We start from the raw sequence: 18,453 nt of genomic DNA, 5'->3' as shown, positions 1-18,453 counted from the left end.
TTCATGAGAATCCGCTGGATCTCATGAGCGACCGCCTCGCGGTTCTTTCCCCTTCCCATCCCACTGGGGATGGACCGACCAGCCAGCTGTGCACACCCCGGCTAGCTGTGAGCATTAAATCACTCTTCTAATCTTAGTTGTACCGGAGCAACAGCGTAGCCATTCGTCAGTTAATCGTAGAAGCACGGTGACCACGTGAAGCAAGTAGTGTAGGGGGCTGTCCTTCTTTGCGAGGATACTACTCAAGCGTAATTTACGAGGTACTTTACGGATTCTCAGGAGGACATTCTAAGAGAGCCAAGTGAAAAGTTGACGGCCTGGCAGTGAAATAATTATTTTAGGTAAAAAGTGCACTTTTTCCAATGAGTAGGCCCCAACCCTGAAAGGTGTTTCTGGACGGTCTGCAAAAACTCATCACCTGTTGACATTATTTCTTCATTAGAAACAAGCAAGGTAACAAGACAACTGTCTTGCAGGTGCTGTATTTCATTCTGAAGCGCAGTTTCTCGCTATAGTCGCAAATCCACGCTTGTGTGCTGGAATTAGATTTAGAAGGATCAGGAGCATTAGGGCTTTAACGTTCAATCGATGACGAGGACATTAGATACGTAACATACTCTCATACTGAGGACGGTGAGGAAGGAAACTGACCGCTTCCTCTTCAAAGGAACCATTCTGAAATTTGCTTAAGTCGTGTGACTAGGGCCTCCCATCGGGTCGACCGCTCGCCTGGTGCAAGTCTTCCGATTTGACGCCACTTCGGCGACTTGCGCGTCGATGGGGATGAAATGATGATGATTAGGACAACACAACACCCAATCCATGTTTACGAAAGAATGTCATTCGTCAGAAGAAGGCGAGGACATGCCACCTCAAATACACTGATCAGTCAGAACATTGTGACCAACGACCTACTATGGATATAAATCCGTCCAGGAGATAACAGCGTCACCTGGCGAGGAATGACTGGTAGTCAGACACACGCACGGTATCGGTGAGTGTGCTCTCCGCCTATAGAGTTGGGGAGGTCCGGCAACTATTTGAGTTTGACTGAGTGCAGATTGTGGCGGCGCGGAGGCTCGCCTCGAACACTTCGGAAACTGCACGACTTGTCGGATATTGCAGGAGTGCTGTGGTGAGTGTCCTCAACACGTGGCGAAACCAAGGTGAAACCACATCGAGACGTCTTTGGATTGGGCGGCCACTTCTCATTGCAGATGTCGGACGTGGTAGGATGGGCAGACTGGTAAAACAGGACAGGCAGTGAACTGTGGCGGAACTAAAATTAGACTTTAATGCTGTGCAGAGTACAAGTATTCCTCAACACAGAGTGCACCGAACACTCCTAACGATGGGCCTCGGCAGGCGTCGACCCATGCATGTGCCAATGTTAACACCACGACATCGCCAACAACACGACATGGGCCAGGTCGCCATTGGCTCTTTTTGGAGTAGTGGCAGAGCGCTGCATGGTCTGATGGAACGTGATACCTCCCTCATCATGCCGATTGGAGGGTGTGGATCTGCCGTGTGCCAGGGGAACAGCTCCGTGACACCTGTACAGCAGGACGGAGCCAAGCTGGCGTAGGCTCCGTTATGCTCTGGGGAGCATTCACGTGGGCATCCATGCTTCCAGTGCAACTCGTGCAAGGCACCATGATGACCAAGGAGTAGAATAGTATCGTACATTGGGTGCAGATCACGTACACCCCTTCATGACGATGTTTCCCTAAGCCAGTGGCATTTTTGTGAAAGATAATGCGCCATGTCACAAGGCCAGGTGTGTGATGGAGGGAGAGGGGTTGGAGAAACGCAGTATGGAGTTCCAGTTGATGTATTGGCCCCCCATCTCGCCATATCTGACCGCGATCGAACACATCTGGTATGTGATTGGACGAGGCGCTTGAGCTCATCTACCCCTCCCCTGAATTTACGGGAATTAGTATGACTTGTGTTTGCAAACGTTGTGCCAATTCCCTCCACCGACCTACCAAGGCCTGAATGGTTCGACGCCACGACGCGTAGCCGCTGTTATCCGTGCCAAATGGGGACATACCGGCTATTAGGTAGGTGGTTGGTTGGTAGGTTGATTTTGGGAAGGGGACCAAACAGCTAGGTCATCAATCCCATCGGATTATCGAAGGAAGGGCAAGGAAATCAGCCATGCACTCTCAAAGGAACCATCCCAGCATTTGCCTGAAGCGATTTAGGGAAATCAAAGAAAACCTAAATCAGGATGGCCGAACGTGGGTTTGAACCGTCGTCCTCCCGAACGCGAGTTCAGTGTGCTAATCACTGCGCCAGTTCTTTCGGTAGGTAGGTGATCGTAATGTTCTGGCTGGTCAGTGTAGGTCTTTGCCCAGTAAAACTCTCTAGCATTCAGACTAACCTTCAGGTTTAATGGAATTTTGAAAACAAATGTGTAAATCAGGTCTCAAAGTGCCATATCAATTTTTTTTTCTTCTCTATGAAAAAGGCACCAATGTTAGCACTGAATAGGGGATCATGGAGGAATTTTATAATGGGGGCTATGCTCCAGATTGAACGCTGAAAGGCATATTCAGTCAAATGATGATAAGAATCTATGAAAGAGAATGTGGGATTCTTCTCCAGCATAATATAGCAAGAGAAAAAGCGACACACTTAAGACTTTTACACTCTTTCATTAGCGTAACTTTCAGGAACAGACTGCAAAGTGAAAATATAAGGCTGTAGAAAAAATAGTACACGAGGTCCAAACGTAATGGCACTGGCATGCTATTAGGATGCCACGTTAAGTGCTCCATTATCAATCCCAGGGAAGGAGACATTTAGGAAGACCATTTCGTCGATGGTCTGAACAGTTTTTTGCAGTCGCAGAATGCTAATGGGGGATAATCAGGTAGAGGAGAAGTGTCTCAGTAAATTCACTTTCATGTAGTCATCGTATTTTCTGCGAGCTTCTTTGGAACCGTGAAAAATGTTTGGCATAGCGAATCCGCGGGTAATTCGCCAATATTGGAATTTTTATTAATCTCTGGAACGGTAAAATCAGTGTGTACAGTGTATTAAATTAAGCTTATCCATTATGGACGCTATAGAACCCCGCAGTTGTAAATTAAATGAAGTATAACTACAGTTAGCCGCAAGCAGTAACTTACGAAATGTTTCCTTATTTTTACGAAATAGCTTTCAAACCTTTATTGTTTCATGTTCAGATGAGGTATCCAGAAGTTTACGTCTTCGTACTTGAGTATTCAGGAGGACAAATCCGTCCGGCCATGCAGATTTAGGTTTTCCGTGGTTTTCTTTGGTTCTTAAAGCAAATACTGGGAATATTTCTTCGAACCGAACGCACTGAATTCGTTCCTCACCCTTGTCGTGTCCGCTTCTAGTTTACTCGGTCTCTAATGATCTCGTACGATTATGAGGCGGACCTTCATGGGTATGTTTAGATATGCTACAGCGTCTGTATTTTCCAACGACTCGACGAGCAGTTGCATCCTGTGTTCTGTTGCGTGTACAAGGCTGTTGGCATAAATCAGCTAGATTAAAAGGCAACTTAGGCAACTTGTGTCAACACAGACAGATCGGATAGCCGTGCAGAATGACTGCAGCTCGGCAGCATAAGTCTCCATCTGCGCCCGGTCACGCTTAATTAAGTGAATGAGTGCTTTGCTATTCCTGTCTAGCACGAACGTGCTTCCAGTGGACCAAATAAAAATGCTATGGCGAAGGGGGGGGGGGGGGGGGGGCGAGGGGACGTCGTACGTCGTGCAACGAGCGGTTCACATTTTTTGAAAGAAAGAATTCATGTAATTGGTTCTCAGAGTTACACGCTTTTTCTCTCCATTTTTCTCGAGGCAAGCTATTAAAGTCACCGTAATTAGCTACTGGCTTCAGAGCCATCGGGAAAAGTGGAAAATCATGTTCTCCATTCACGCATCTGTTAAGCCGGAAGGTAAAGTCACACTGTAAACTGCTCTTTGCGAGGTGAAACTAAACTAGCATCCGCGATGCACTAAGAAGATAGCTGTGGATTTGAAGAAATGCCTCTTTTTAGGGAGTTTAATATTCCTGTTTATTTGCTCAAAGATCATGTTTAGAATGATGTTGGATTTGAGCTTAATACAAGGAAAAATATACATTGCGATATGAATATGCACTCGTGTCTTCAACGAGACGACTGGTGCTCAGCGTGGTCTTGTTGAAGGAATCATCCAGGCACGTCCTGATGTAATTTAGCAAAACCACGGAAAACCTAAATCCGTATGGCCGGAAAGAGCATGAGTCTTCATCGTTCTGAATTTGAGGCCAGCGTCTGTAACAAACGGAGCTCTTCCGCTAGTACCTAACCTACAGTCCTCGTATGTTTTATACTGTCTCAAACCTATTTGTAACACTCTTGACTCGCAGCTGCCGACTAAATGTATGTACTACGCATTTTAAAAGTTGGTTATGTCTTGAAATAGATATATGTTAACTGTGTAGCTACAGATATTGAGTTCTTATTTTTCAGTAACAGCTGATCATTGGGAGAATGCGTGACACCCATGGACGTCTAGTAAGGGGAGTTGTCATGACCTCAAAACTTGAAGCCGACGTATCCCATTTTAGCAGGACCAAACATTTGCTTCTGTTTGAAAAGTTTTGATAAAAAAAATACCACCTTGCATCATTTACAGGTGTACTAGTCGTTCTGGCTGTAGCCCAAACAGTAAAATAATCACATTTCATTCATAAGAGGACTAGTTCAAGTGATATTTTCTTGTATGTACATGAATTTTAGTTGCGCTGGTTATCTTTACTGCACTGATTTTATTTCTGTAATTTAATTTTAGTTTTCCCATCAATACAGATCCAAGAGCGCTCTGACTGAACGCTGTGAGAGGAGAATAGTGCAAACCGATCAGACACAGCAAACTATGTTCTCAGCATTTTCGGGAAGAGGACATAGACGCAACGTCAGTTTCGCCATTCCGCATTAAGAAAAATGCTGGATTACGAAAGCAGCCTTTCTACATCACATACTCCGCTTCTCTGACATTCGAAACATGTACCAAAAAGAAAGTAACATCAATGAGCTCAAATTTGTCGTATTACTGGAGTAAATACACTTTAAAGACCAGAATAACGTCTGAAAATGCCTTCCTCAGACTGTAGTATTAAAACGACTGTTGCGTGGGCATGACAAAAATTACAAAGAAGAAGCTGTTGTGAACAGTAGTCCGCTAATGCTTAGAGGTTACTAAAATAGCGGCGCCGGCTTCACAGCAATGTACAGCATAAGTATGTAGCGCCACCCTCCCTTATTGTACCTCCATGGTGACAATCTCTCAAGACTGTGTCGTGCTGTCTAACGCCGGATCGCTAGCTGCAGTGAGCCGAAGCTATCACTCAGAGAAGCCCTCGCGCTTCGTCTCTGAAATGTCCGATCAATGTCGAAGCTTCGGTAAAACTATCATTAAAACTGAAGCTGTAAATTTCTTCTTCTGTTGAAGAAATTTTAACAATTAGTTGATGTTATACCTCCTACTAATGAGGAGGTACTGAACAGAATTGGGGAGAAGAGAAATTTGTGGCAAAACTTGACTAGAAGAAGGGATCGGTTGGTAGGACATGTTCTGAGGCATCAAGGGAACACCAATTCAGTATTGGAGGGCAGCGTGGAGGGTAAAAATCGCAGAGGGAGACCAAGAGATGAAGACACTAAGCAGATTCAGAAGGCTGTAGGCTGCAGTAGGTACTGGGAGATGAAGAAGCTTGCACAGGATAGAGTAGCATGGAGAGCTGCATCAAACCAGTCTCAGGACTGAAGACCACAACAGCAACGATATTAGTGGTGGCTCAACAGGAGTCGAACTGTTCGAGCATTGCGCGTCACAGCATAAGAAATCTCGGTTTCTATTCGAGGTTTCCGTCACCCCGCGATCTAGCGACTTCTTTCGGTACTATCTCCACGATGTTTATTAGCGTTATTAATACACTACATATCTTAATAATAAATTTAACTGTGAAGAGTGATGGGATATTTTCGATTGTTTTCCTGGTTTCATTTACAACTTAATGGTAATCAACATGCAGGGTGATTCTTGTTAACGTTCAAACACCTCCGAAGCGATGTAGATGACGCCGAGATAAATGATTTTATATGACGCATATGGGGCCGCAAATGTCGGCAAACAGCTCAAAATTGGATGGCGAATGTTGCACATGTGACGACACCAGGTGGTGAACTTCGCCACACGTGTAGCGTTTGAGCCTATCAGTCTGTCGCACCCGATCGTCGCACTCCAAGCCAAGTACTAACGTCGGTGTGGCTGCGAGCGTACGTGCTCAACTATAGAGCGTGGGGCTCAGGGCTGGTGTCTTGCGTCTGGCAGGCAGAATTCTTTCTCACTGCATGAGACAATTATGTGTTTAAACTGAGGTATAATTTAATTGCCGAACCGCGTTCCACGTTGGTTTATTGCGAAGTAGAGTAAAACAAAATCTGCATCACAAGTGAATAATTATAAGCTTCCGGATTGCGCCATTGCCAATAAATCATCTACGATATCTTTACTAAATAATGTCTTCAAACGAAAAAGGAAGGACAAAACGAAAGAAACACAAAATAAGAACAGCTTTTGCTTCGTTACAGAAAAGACAATAATTTTGTAACTTCTACGTTTACAGCAGACCTTATTAACAAAAGGTGTTTGAAATCTGCACCATTTGATTGAATGCAAGCATTGCATCCCTCAGTCATCCCTTTACGTAAGCGCTAGAAAATAATCTCCGTATTTTGGATGTGACGTCACATGTTCGACATTTGTTATCGTGTTTTGGGCATTTCCCGGCATTTGAAACCCCGTGTCTTACACTAAATTACTTGTCTCAGCATCATCTTCGTGCTTCAGGGGTTTTTAAACATAGACTGTTCGTCATAAACTGTAGCTGCCTCCATTACTGAGGTCACTAAACACAGGCCTGTGCGATGATGCTTGACTGGGAGGTGAGCTGGTTCGAATCCTGGTGGTGGATGAAATTTTCACCACCAGTGTTTGGTCAGCAATAGAAAAGAGGTGGTGGTATAACATTCCCGATTACCTGACTATGCGCAAATGTTCTGGGTTAACTTTCAAATCCCAGTGTCTGATGAAGTGAGGGTATGTCATACTATCGATGGTTATCCGTCTGTAGGTGCTTCTCGAGGTGCTACACACGCATTCATTACAGTCGCCTACACTCTATAAATACACATACAACGCAACTGTCGTATTTCAAGTAGCGAAGGGGCCAATGTACATGAAGGAACAACATAATTTGCGACAGGCGGCTGAATCCACCCCATAGCATATCCCAGTCAACAATCTCACAAGAAATTTACAGTTTACATCATTAACTCTTCTTCGAAAGTCTAAACTTAAATGTACGAGTAAAGCAATAGTCACAACATGTACAAAGTACTGAAAGAAAGAAAGAAGTGACAATTTTTGTGGGGGTGCTTCTCAAAAGCACCAGATTTGTTCCTTGTAGTTGACCATAGAACATGAAACGTCCCCTTTGAAAAATTAAGAATGACTGTGGTGGTTAACTTCTACGTTATTTGATTTTCAAACAGCTGAGCAAAACTCAACGTACTCAAACAGTTTTCTCTTTACTTATTCTGATCACCACTGAACTGACACAATATTTTTAGCACAACGCAATCTGACTTTTGATAATCCCTACGAAAGAAGGGCCCTGACTAACAATAGCGTATACCTTTCATGAATCACTTACCTCACAAAAGTGATTTTGATAGAGAACAAACAGTATATTTACCTTAATAGTGTTCAAAAGTCATAATATACTGGGTGATCAAAAAGTCATTATAAATCTGAAAACTGAATAAATCACGGAATAATGTAGATAGAGAGGTACAAATCGACACAAATGCTTGGAATGACATGGGGTTTTATTAGAACAAAAAAAAAAAAAGTTCAAAAAATGTCCGACAGATGGCGCGTCATCTGATCAGAATAGCAATAATTAGCATAACAAAGTAAGACAAAGCAAAGATGATGTTCTTTACAGGAAATTCTCAATATGTCCACCATCATTCCTCAACAATAGCTGTAGTCGAGGAATAATGTTGTGAACAGCACTGTAAAGCATCTCCGGATTTATGGTGAGGCATTAGCGTCGGATGTTGTTTTTCAGCATCCCTAGAGATGTCGGTCGACCACGATACACCTGCGACTTCAGCTAACCCCAAAGCCAATAATCACACGGACTGAGGTCTGGGGACCTGGGGGGCCAAGCATGACGAAAGTGGCGGCTGAGCACACGATCATCACCAAACGACGCGCACAAGAGATCTTTCACGCGTCTAGCAATATGGGGAGGTTCTAATAAAACCCCATGTCATTCCAAGCATATGTGTCAATTTTTACCTGTCTACCTATATTATTCCGTGGTTTATTAAAGTTTTCAAATTTATACTGACTTTTGGATCACCCAGTATATATCTATCAATTCATGACATCCATCTTTACAAATTTCCTTTTTCTGGCGGACACACGTCCAGATCGTCCGCTTATAGTATCTTCTCAAAACTCTGGCATCTCTCTCCCCACATCCACCACTGCTGGTGGCTCACCTCCAACTGCCCAACGCTACGCGCTGTTCACATCCAACTGCCCAACATTACACAAGCGAATATTCCAAAAACGAGTCCTACTATCCACAGACTGCACAGTGCAGTCAGCGATTTTCGTACATAGCACTACAAGGCATTACCAACATAAAAACCTAAACAGCCTACTTACATAGCGACTCATTGTTGGAATATTCGCTTGTGTAGTGTTGGGCAGTTGGATGTGAACAGCCAGTAGCGTTGGGCAGTTGGAGGTGAGCCGCCACCAGTGGTGGATGTGGGCAAAGAGATGCCAGAGTTTTGAGCGGACGATCTGGACGCGTGTCCGTCAGAAAAAGGAAATTTGTTTAATTGGATGTCACAAAATTATGTATATATTATGATTTCTGAACGCTATTGTGGTAAATAAATTGTTTGTTCTCTATCAAAATCTTTCATTTGCTAACTATACCTATCAGTAGTTAGTGCCTTCAGTAGTTAGAATCTTTTATTTAGCTGGCAGTGTCGGTGCTCGCTGTATTGCAGTACTTCGAGTAGCGAAGATTTTTGTGAGGTACGTGATTCATGAAAGGTGTAGGTTATTATTAGTCAGGGCCATTATTTAGTAGGAATTATTGAAAGTCAGATTGCGTTGCGCTAAAAATATTGTGTATCAGTTTAGTGATGATCAGAATGAGTAAAAAGAGAAATGTCTGAGTACGTTGAGCTTTGCTCAGCTGTTTGAAAATCAAATAACGAGGGAGTGTACCAGCACAGTCATTCTTAATTTTTCTAAGGGGACATTACAAACATCCATAAAGTTTACTGCTGCTCACTTTTCAATTCGCATAGCTGTATTCAACATAAGTCTTCTTTTAAGATGTTGTATACGAATTTTGCATTTGCATTTTCTTCCTTTAACTGACATACTCGTCTTTCTGAGATCTGGACAAATTTTTCAAATCCGCATGTTCATGAACACTGAGTGTACAGCAGTCTTCGATATGCGTAAGGACGCTTTTTCTTACGGTAAATAACATGCCGATCCTTTCAAAGACGTACGGCATCGATATTTGTTTGTGAAACCATCGATTTCGGTCGACCTTCACGAAATTCATAGCTGAAGAAAGCATGACCACGACTAAATTACGCAATCCAGTCGTAAACAATCTTTTGTGAAGGTGACTGATTAGCAAATTTCGAATGAAGCACATCGAGGCTTTCCTGAATAAGGTCGTTAGGAAAATCTCAATTTTTTCACTACGCTGTTTCGTCGAACTGCGACTGTAATGAAACAATTGCCCAATTTTTGCGCTGTCGTTATTTTCATAGTAATGAATAACAAATTTTAAAGCGATAGTAACTCTGCATCTATATAGCGCTATCTTGTGTTCATTTGCAACGCATTAGGGTGTTGGGGTCCCACGACCAATTTCTGGGAAGCGCTCACCGGTATTTCCACGCGGCACGTGCAGAAGGCGATAGCTGGTGCACGCACCAGCCTCCACAAAAGACTGACAGCTCCGTTAAGCTCGTCGCTACAATAGGCGCATCCCACGGGAGAGCGACCGTTAGCCGGAAGACTCAAGTGTCCCCCGGCGTTTCAGCTGTTCCCCTTCACTCGGACACAAACAGCTGTCGAGACACTTGGAACGCGGGAGAAGGGGACGTTCACAAACCATTCAAAAACTAAACAAATATTCCTTGTTTTCATTGCTCTTAGTCCACATATGTGAAACATCGTTTAAAAGAAGAACTGTGTACGCTTATTGGGATAAGATAAGGTTTTCACCATTATTGTTCATATTCAACCTAACTGTCATTTTCAAGTGATTAATCTTATCCATTACTGATGAGCAAGAACTCGTGACAGTTTACTCAATTTCATAGCGTAATGCTGGGTGCTGGCTCCGTGACAACATGCTTTAATGTTTTGTTTGTATGACTATTTGGAGCCAGAAATGAATTCTATACTTTCTGCGACAATATGGGCGGCTTTGTTCTTAGTATCTATCAGCTTCCTTTGTGATCGACCGTTGGTAACATATCACTCACTTTTCATAGGGTATTTACACTCCTGGAAATTGAAATAAGAACACCGTGAATTTATTGTCCCAGGAAGGAGAAACTTTATTGACACATTCCTGGGGTCAGATACATCACATGATCACACTGACAGAACCACAGGCACATAGACACAGGCAACAGAGCATGCACAATGTCGGCACTAGCACAGTGTATATCCACCTTTCGCAGCAATGCAGGCTGCTATTCTCCCATGGAGACGATCGTAGAGATGCTGGATGTAGTCCTGTGGAACGGCTTGCCATGCCATTTCCTCCTGGCGCCTCAGTTGGACCAGCGTTCGTGCTGGACGTGCAGACCGCGTGAGACGACGCTTCATCCAGTCCCAAACATGCTCAATGGGGGACAGATCCGGAGATCTTGCTGGCCAGGGTAGTTGACTTACACCTTCTAGAGCACGTTGGGTGGCACGGGATACATGCGGACGTGCATTGTCCTGTTGGAACAGCAAGTTCCCTTGCCGGTCTAGGAATGGTAGAACGATGGGTTCGATGACGGTTTGGATGTACCGTGCACTATTCAGTGTCCCCTCGACGATCACCAGTGGTGTACGGCCAGTGTAGGAGATCGCTCCCCACACCATGATGCCGGGTGTTGGCCCTGTGTGCCTCGGTCGTATGCAGTCCTGATTGTGGCGCTCACCTGCACGGCGCCAAACACGCATACGACCATCATTGGCACCAAGGCAGAAGCGACTCTCATCGCTGAAGACGACACGTCTCCATTCGTCCCTCCATTCACGCCTGTCGCGACACCACTGGAGGCGGGCTGCACGATGTTGGGGCGTGAGCGGAAGACGGCCTAACGGTGTGCGGGACCGTAGCCCAGCTTCATGGAGACGGTTGCGAATGGTCCTCGCCGATACCCCAGGAGCAACAGTGTCCCTAATTTGCTGGGAAGTGGCGGTGCGGTCCCCTACGGCACTGCGTAGGATCCTACGGTCTTGGCGTGCATCCGTGCGTCGCTGCGGTCCGGTCCCAGGTCGACGGGCACGTGCACCTTCCGCCGACCACTGGTGACAACATCGATGTACTGTGGAGACCTCACGCCCCAAGTGTTGAGCAATTCGGCGGTACGTCCACCCGGCCTCCCGCATGCCCACTATACGCCCTCGCTCAAAGTCCGTCAACTGCACATACGGTTCACGTCCACGCTGTCGCGGCATGCTACCAGTGTTAAAGACTGCGATGGAGCTCCGTATGCCACGGCAAACTGGCTGACACTGACGGCGGCGGTGCACAAATGCTGCGCAGCTAGTGCCATTCGATGGCCAACACCGCGGTTCCTGGTGTGTCCGCTGTGCCGTGCGTGTGATCATTGCTTGTACAGCCCTCTCGCAGTGTCCGGAGCAAGTATGGTGGGTCTGACACACCGGTGTCAATGTGTTCTTTTTTCCATTTCCAGGAGTGTATATAAATACAAATAGTTATGAAACTTCGCCAGCAACCAGAACGTGCTGCAAAACAGGTATTTCTAGCAAGTGTCTTCAAATTAAGACATAATAAAGTACTTTGCTCAGAGTATTGTTTGTTTTTGTTTGCATATAAATAGTAAATATACGGGCAAATCTTTTAACCAGAGTTGGCATTAAAATGAATGCCCAAAAATAAAAAAGTTGTAATATTTGAAGAGAGTTGCAGCTATTTATATGTACCAGTACCTTACATTTATAATAGCGAGAACAAAATTTCAGATGAACTGCTGTATTATTCATATTCTTACATTAGCATATAATACAGTCAGTGTATGAGGAAATGCTTTATCAAAACTGGCAATAACACGAATGCCGAAAAATTCTGAAGAGTTCTTAGAATATACGTATGACCAACCATACACCATTATCAAATCGTACATATAGCCAGAAATGAAGAGAAAACGCTCAAGGATGTTCAGTGTGTATTGTCGATCCAACTGAATATAAATCGTATTACAGAACGTACTACAAGGTGACTGTGCTCACACCTGTTGCAATACGAATTATAAGGCATAAATACGTAATACTGTACATGTGTGAGTCTAGATTAACAATGTAAATGTCTAAAAAGTCAGTCTAGACTCAAGCGTGTATTGGATTACGTACATCTACCTTATAATTTGTTTTCAAACAACCAATCACCTGTTATATATTCTATAATGTGATTCACATTCAGCTGAATCGACGATGTGTATGAAACATGCTTCGACATTTTTTATTTATTGCTGACTAGATGGACAAACTGCTAATAGTACTCATACGATCAGATCTATAGGTTCAAGTGGTTCAAATGACTGAGCACTATGGGACTCAACATCTGAAGTCATCAGACCCCTAGAAGTACTTAAACCCAACTAACCTAAGGACATCACACACATCCATGCCCGAAGCAGGATTCGAATCTGCGACCGTAGCGGTCACGCGGTTCCAGACTGACGCGCCTAGAACCGCACGACCACACCGGCCGGCTCAGATGTATAGGAAAATTACCCTTAAGTTGAAATTGATCAAGAGTTTTGAATCGAACAACTTGTTAAAATAGAGCTTTGGATAAGCGGAACCGCGTCTTACTTTAATACTTATTTTGTGGTTAATACATACAAAGAAAAAATATTTCAAAATTAAGAGAAAATCTTTTCTGGTATCGGACCTATTCGGCAACTAACTACAAAGATGTAGATACTGTATGATTATAATAACCTTTGGTACGGTACATTGTTTATTGTTGTTGTTTATTTTAAAAACATAACTAGTTTACAGTTTATAGCCACTCATCTTCAAAAATCTGGAACATACGTTGATACAGATGTTTACCATCAGCACTTTGTAGATACTGTGACAATGTCATTAACTCACGTAATCGTGTGGGTAGGTAAAGGCAGCGCTGCACCCGTGGGCTAGCGCTAGCGTGTTCGATTACTAATCAATACGTTCTCGAACGCGGGTGAGAACACGCCAATGGTTAATTTTTTAATAACAATTAGCTTTGGCGGCCGAAGACGTCCGGCATAGAAGAGCCCCCTCATTCTGCAACGGTCAGTCGGCCTTTGGCTGTGGTGAGGCGCGCACGCCTTATTTGCGTCTCGTCTATTGTGCTGCTTGCTAGCGAGCGCGTGTTTGTTTACATCCGAGTAGCAGCTTGTTTCTGAGTCCGACTTCACTGATCATCATGGCGTTTTTTACCGCCAAGCGACAATTAAATTAACTTTAGATCGCGAACGACCGAAGGTGTGCGACGTTGAACGTTTTATACGGGGAGAAATGCGTCTCCTGCCACAAGATGTTCTCGGAATACATTTTTCGATCCTCAGTACTATTGTGTACATAAAGCTGGTGAACGAATGACGAGCTGTGTGCCGGTGTTGTGCGGCGTCACGCTAACGATCTCAAGTTCGATACTCTGGCGGACATAAAGGGACTGTCACGGTTGATCACGCTGGTTTTGGCCTCCGAACGTTGCGGGTTTCCGAATTCCTATTTGAAGTACCGTCGGACGTTGTGGTGACCGCTTTTAAACACTACGGCAACGTTGTCAGTCACGTGGCTGAAAAGTGGAAGACGTTCGAAACGTACTGTGTCCTCAATAGCGTTCGTCAGATAAAAATTGAACTACGGAAACACGTTCCTTCCCACTTAGTTATTGCCGGCTGCAGGGCTGTCGTCATGTAGGATGGCCAGCCGCGCACCTGTTCAGGTTGTGGCCAGGAATACCATGTCCTGAATGTCTCCGACGTAGACTGGTTCAGACGCCGATCGGAGACGTCGCTCCTCCTGCAGCGCCCACTGTGTCACCTCTGTCTTACGCGTCTGCGGCGGTGCTGCCTGTTACGCCCTTCCTGAATCAGTCGGTACCGGTGTCGGCTCCTGTCGACGACGCGATGGGCTTTTCGCCTGTCTCTCCTACACCTCTGTCGGAAGCAATACAAATGAACGACGTCTGTGAACAGGCACAAGCTGTCTGTTCGGACCCCACGATTGTTGATCATGGAGCTGCACCTACCTCCTCCTTTCTGCCTTTTGCCCACATGTCACACGACAGCTGCCCCCCATTCGCCGCGGAACAGCATGTTAGGAAACAACGGTCGCCAGGAAACGGGAGAGACAGCGCCGTATCCCTTCTTATGACTGCGTCCATCGGAAGTGTGCACAGGAAGACGACCCTGCTACTGATGATGCACTGTCCTCTGACGCCCTGACACTTCACGACGCGACGTCATTCCCTGTCTCCAACTCCAGTCAGCGTCCACCTCCGGACACCGACCTTTCCCCGCCTGCGTCTGATGCTGTTGCCTCCCTTTCTTTGTCTGACGCTACCTGCGGGCGCACCTCTGATAATGTTCCACTGAACCGGTCCGGTGACACGTCTGTCAGTTGAGCGGATTACGTTGATAGTGAGGATGGACATTCTGGAGGTGCACAGAGCGATGGACCTCCCTTGGTGGGGTCGGCTCCCTCCCTGTCACAGTGATTTGCCCATCCGTGGGGGCCTAACAAGGTTGCGCTTCCCACGTGTTTGAATCGCCTGTCCTCCTGGCGGTGGTAGCTTTCCAGACTTACCGCACAGCTGCGTTCAGTGTCAAGTTTTCCAGACTCCTCCGCATAGCTACGTTCAATGTCAACAATATTCACTTACGCCACCACCTGGCTGTACTCCATGACATGCTGTATGCAGCAGACTCTCCTTTAGGATGTGCATGTTGCAATTTTCTGTGCTCCTCATGGTTTGGCTTTACAGCACATGTCTCTCACGCTTCCCCTACTGGTACTGGTGTGGCGATCCTATTACGTGAGCGCACTCTCGCTGATGCAGTTGCCTATCTTCCTGATGCCAGAGGTATGGATCTCAAATTTAGTGGCGTGCGATCGTCGATGTTTATGCGACAGTTGGTTCGGGTCTCCACCGTGAACGTTCCAGCTTCTTCTCAGACAGTCACGCCTCTCTTTCTGGGTCGGCAGGTTGCATTGATCATGTGAGGCGATTTCAACTGCATCCAAGCACCCAAAGACCAATTACCACGTCACTCTCCGAGAGCGCACCTCAGATTAGTGGGTTCTTAGGAGCATGTTCGTGGCGATCGTCCAGGGTTTACGCATTTACTAGCCATTCTTCCAGCCTGACACGTGTTTACATCTCCCGTTATATTGTCAGTGGGGTGCAGGCTGCTGAAGTCAGGCCCACTGCGTTCTCTGACCACGACGCATGTATCTGCGCCATCAATCTCTGCCGCCAAAGGGTGTGGCGGGGCCGTGGACCATGGAAACTGAACACGATCCACCTTCCTTCACCCGACTGCCGGCAGTTCATAGAGATCACGTAGGCAGCTTGTCGTCGACTCCGTGATGCCTGTCAGTCTGCTCTGTCTTGGTGGGTGCTCTGTGCAAAGCCTGCTTTCCGCAAGGCCTTGATTGGCTACGGAAGGGAGGTTGCGGTGTGGTGGCGACGGACTCAGAAATTCTGTTTCACAATTCTCCGAGAATGTACTATGATGCCGTATTCTCCAGAGCGCCAGGCGATGGCGAATCGTGCCAAGGCACAGCTCACGTCCCTCTCTCGCAGTCATCTTGAAGGAGCTGCGGTCAGGGCAGGCACACACGATGGATTAGTGCAAGAGCGTCCATCTATGTATCATGTCATAGCGGAGCGACGCCACCGTCGGAGGAATTTGATTAAGGTTCTTACAACTGATGATGGACAGCGTTTTGATGCCCAATGGAATACCGGGTCTGCCCTCCGTGCGCGTAATGTTACGCTGTACTCTGAACAAAGTCACCGCCCTGCCAACATTACGGCGGTCTCCAGACTCTCCTTTGGCTCGGATCCCGTACTGTGAACAGCTCAGTGATAGGGTTGTTCTTATCACAATCGACAGCAATCCAACATCGACAACGATAGTCCAAGTATACATGCCGACATGCTGAAGATGAAGAGACAGAAAAAGTATATGAGGATATAGAATGAGTAATTCAGTATGTAAAGGGAGATGAAAATCTAATACTCATGGGGAACTGGAACGCAGTTGTAGGGGAAGGAGTAGAAGAAAAGGTTATAGGAGAATATGGGCTTGGGACAAGACCAGGTGAGTTCCGTAATAAATTTCAGCTAGTAATAGCGAATACTATATTCTAGAATCACAAGAAGTTCCCTATGGCTGTAGATATAGAAATGAAGAATAGTTCAAGAGCAGTACAACTGAAGAGGAATGGGCGTCTCTAAGGACGGAAATCACAGAGGTTGAAAAGAAAAACATAGGTACAAAGAAGGTAACTGCGAACAGCCATGGGTAACAGAAGAAATACTTCACTTCGAGGAAATACTTCAGTTCAGGGAAATGCAGGAATACAGAAGTACAAGTTCCTGAGGAATGAAATAAACAGGAAGGCAGGGAAGCTAGCACGAAATGGCTGCATGAAAAATGAATAAAACGAAAAAGAAATGCTTTTCGGAAGGACTGACTCAGCGTGTAGGAAAGTAAAAATAACGGGTAAATTAAAATCAAGTGTGGTAATATTAAGAGTGCAACAGGAATTCCACTGTTAAATGAAAAGGAGACAGTGGATGGGTGGAAAGAGTGCACTGAAGGCCACTGTGAGGAGGAAGAAACAGGAGTCGATTTAGAAGAGATAGGGGACCCATTATTAGAATCAGAATTTAAGAGAGCTTCGAAGGAGTTAAGATCAAATAAGGCAGAAGGGATAGATAAAATTCCATCAGAATTCCTAAAATCACGGAGGGAAGTGGCAACAAAACGACTATTCACGTTGGTGTGTAGAACGTATGATTCTGGGGACATACCGTCTGATTTGCGGAGAAACATCTTCCACACAATTCCGAAGACTGCAAGAACAGACGAGTGCGAGAATAATCGCACTATCAGCTTAACAGCTCATGCATCCAAATCCTCACACAAATTATATGCAGAAGAATGGAAGAGAAAATTGAGGATGTGTTAGAGGACGATCACTTTGGCTTTAGAAAAGGTAAAGGCACCAGATGAGGCAATTCTGACGCAAGCGTAACAAAAGAAAAATCAAGATACCTTCATAGGATGTGTCGACCTGGAAGAAGCGTTCTACATTGTAAAATGGTACACGGTGTTCTAAATTTTGAGAAAAATTGGGGTAAGACAGGTAATATACAATATGTGCAAGAGCCAAGAGGGAATAATAAGAGAGAAATACCAATAACGATGTGTTCGGATTAAAAGGGCGTAAGACAGGGATGTAGTCTTTCGCCCTTACTGCTCAATCTGTACATCGAAAAAGCAATGATGGGAATAAAAGAAATCTTCAGGAGTGGAATTAAAAATCAAGGTGAAAGAATATCAATGATACGTTTCGATGGCGACATTGCTATCCTGAGTGAAAGTGAAGGAGAATTACATGATCTGCTAGATGGAATGGTCACTGTGATGACTATTGAATATGAATTTAGAGTAAATCGAAGATAGATGAAAGTAATGAAAAGTGGGAGAAATGAGAACAGCGAGAAACCGAGTAGCAGGATTAATGGTCACGAAGTAGATGAATTTAGGGAATTCTTCTGTCTAGGCAGCAAAGTAATCAGTGACGGACGAAGCAAGGAGGACGTCAAAAGTAGACTAGCACTGGCAAAAAGGGCATTCCTGGTCAAGAGAAGTCTACTATTATCAAACATAGGCCTTAATTTGAGGAAGAAATTTATGAGAATGTACGTTCAGAGCACAGCATTGTATGGATGTGGAACATGAACTGTGGGAAAACCAGAACAGAAGAGAATCTAAACACACAAGAGATCGAAACATTAAGACGTGGTGCTATAGACAAATGTTGAAAA

Source organism: Schistocerca serialis, chromosome 5 (genome assembly GCF_023864345.2).
Source record: "Schistocerca serialis cubense isolate TAMUIC-IGC-003099 chromosome 5, iqSchSeri2.2, whole genome shotgun sequence".
Classification (NCBI taxonomy): domain Eukaryota; kingdom Metazoa; phylum Arthropoda; class Insecta; order Orthoptera; family Acrididae; genus Schistocerca; species Schistocerca serialis.
Note: the sequence above shows the minus strand (reverse complement) of the source record.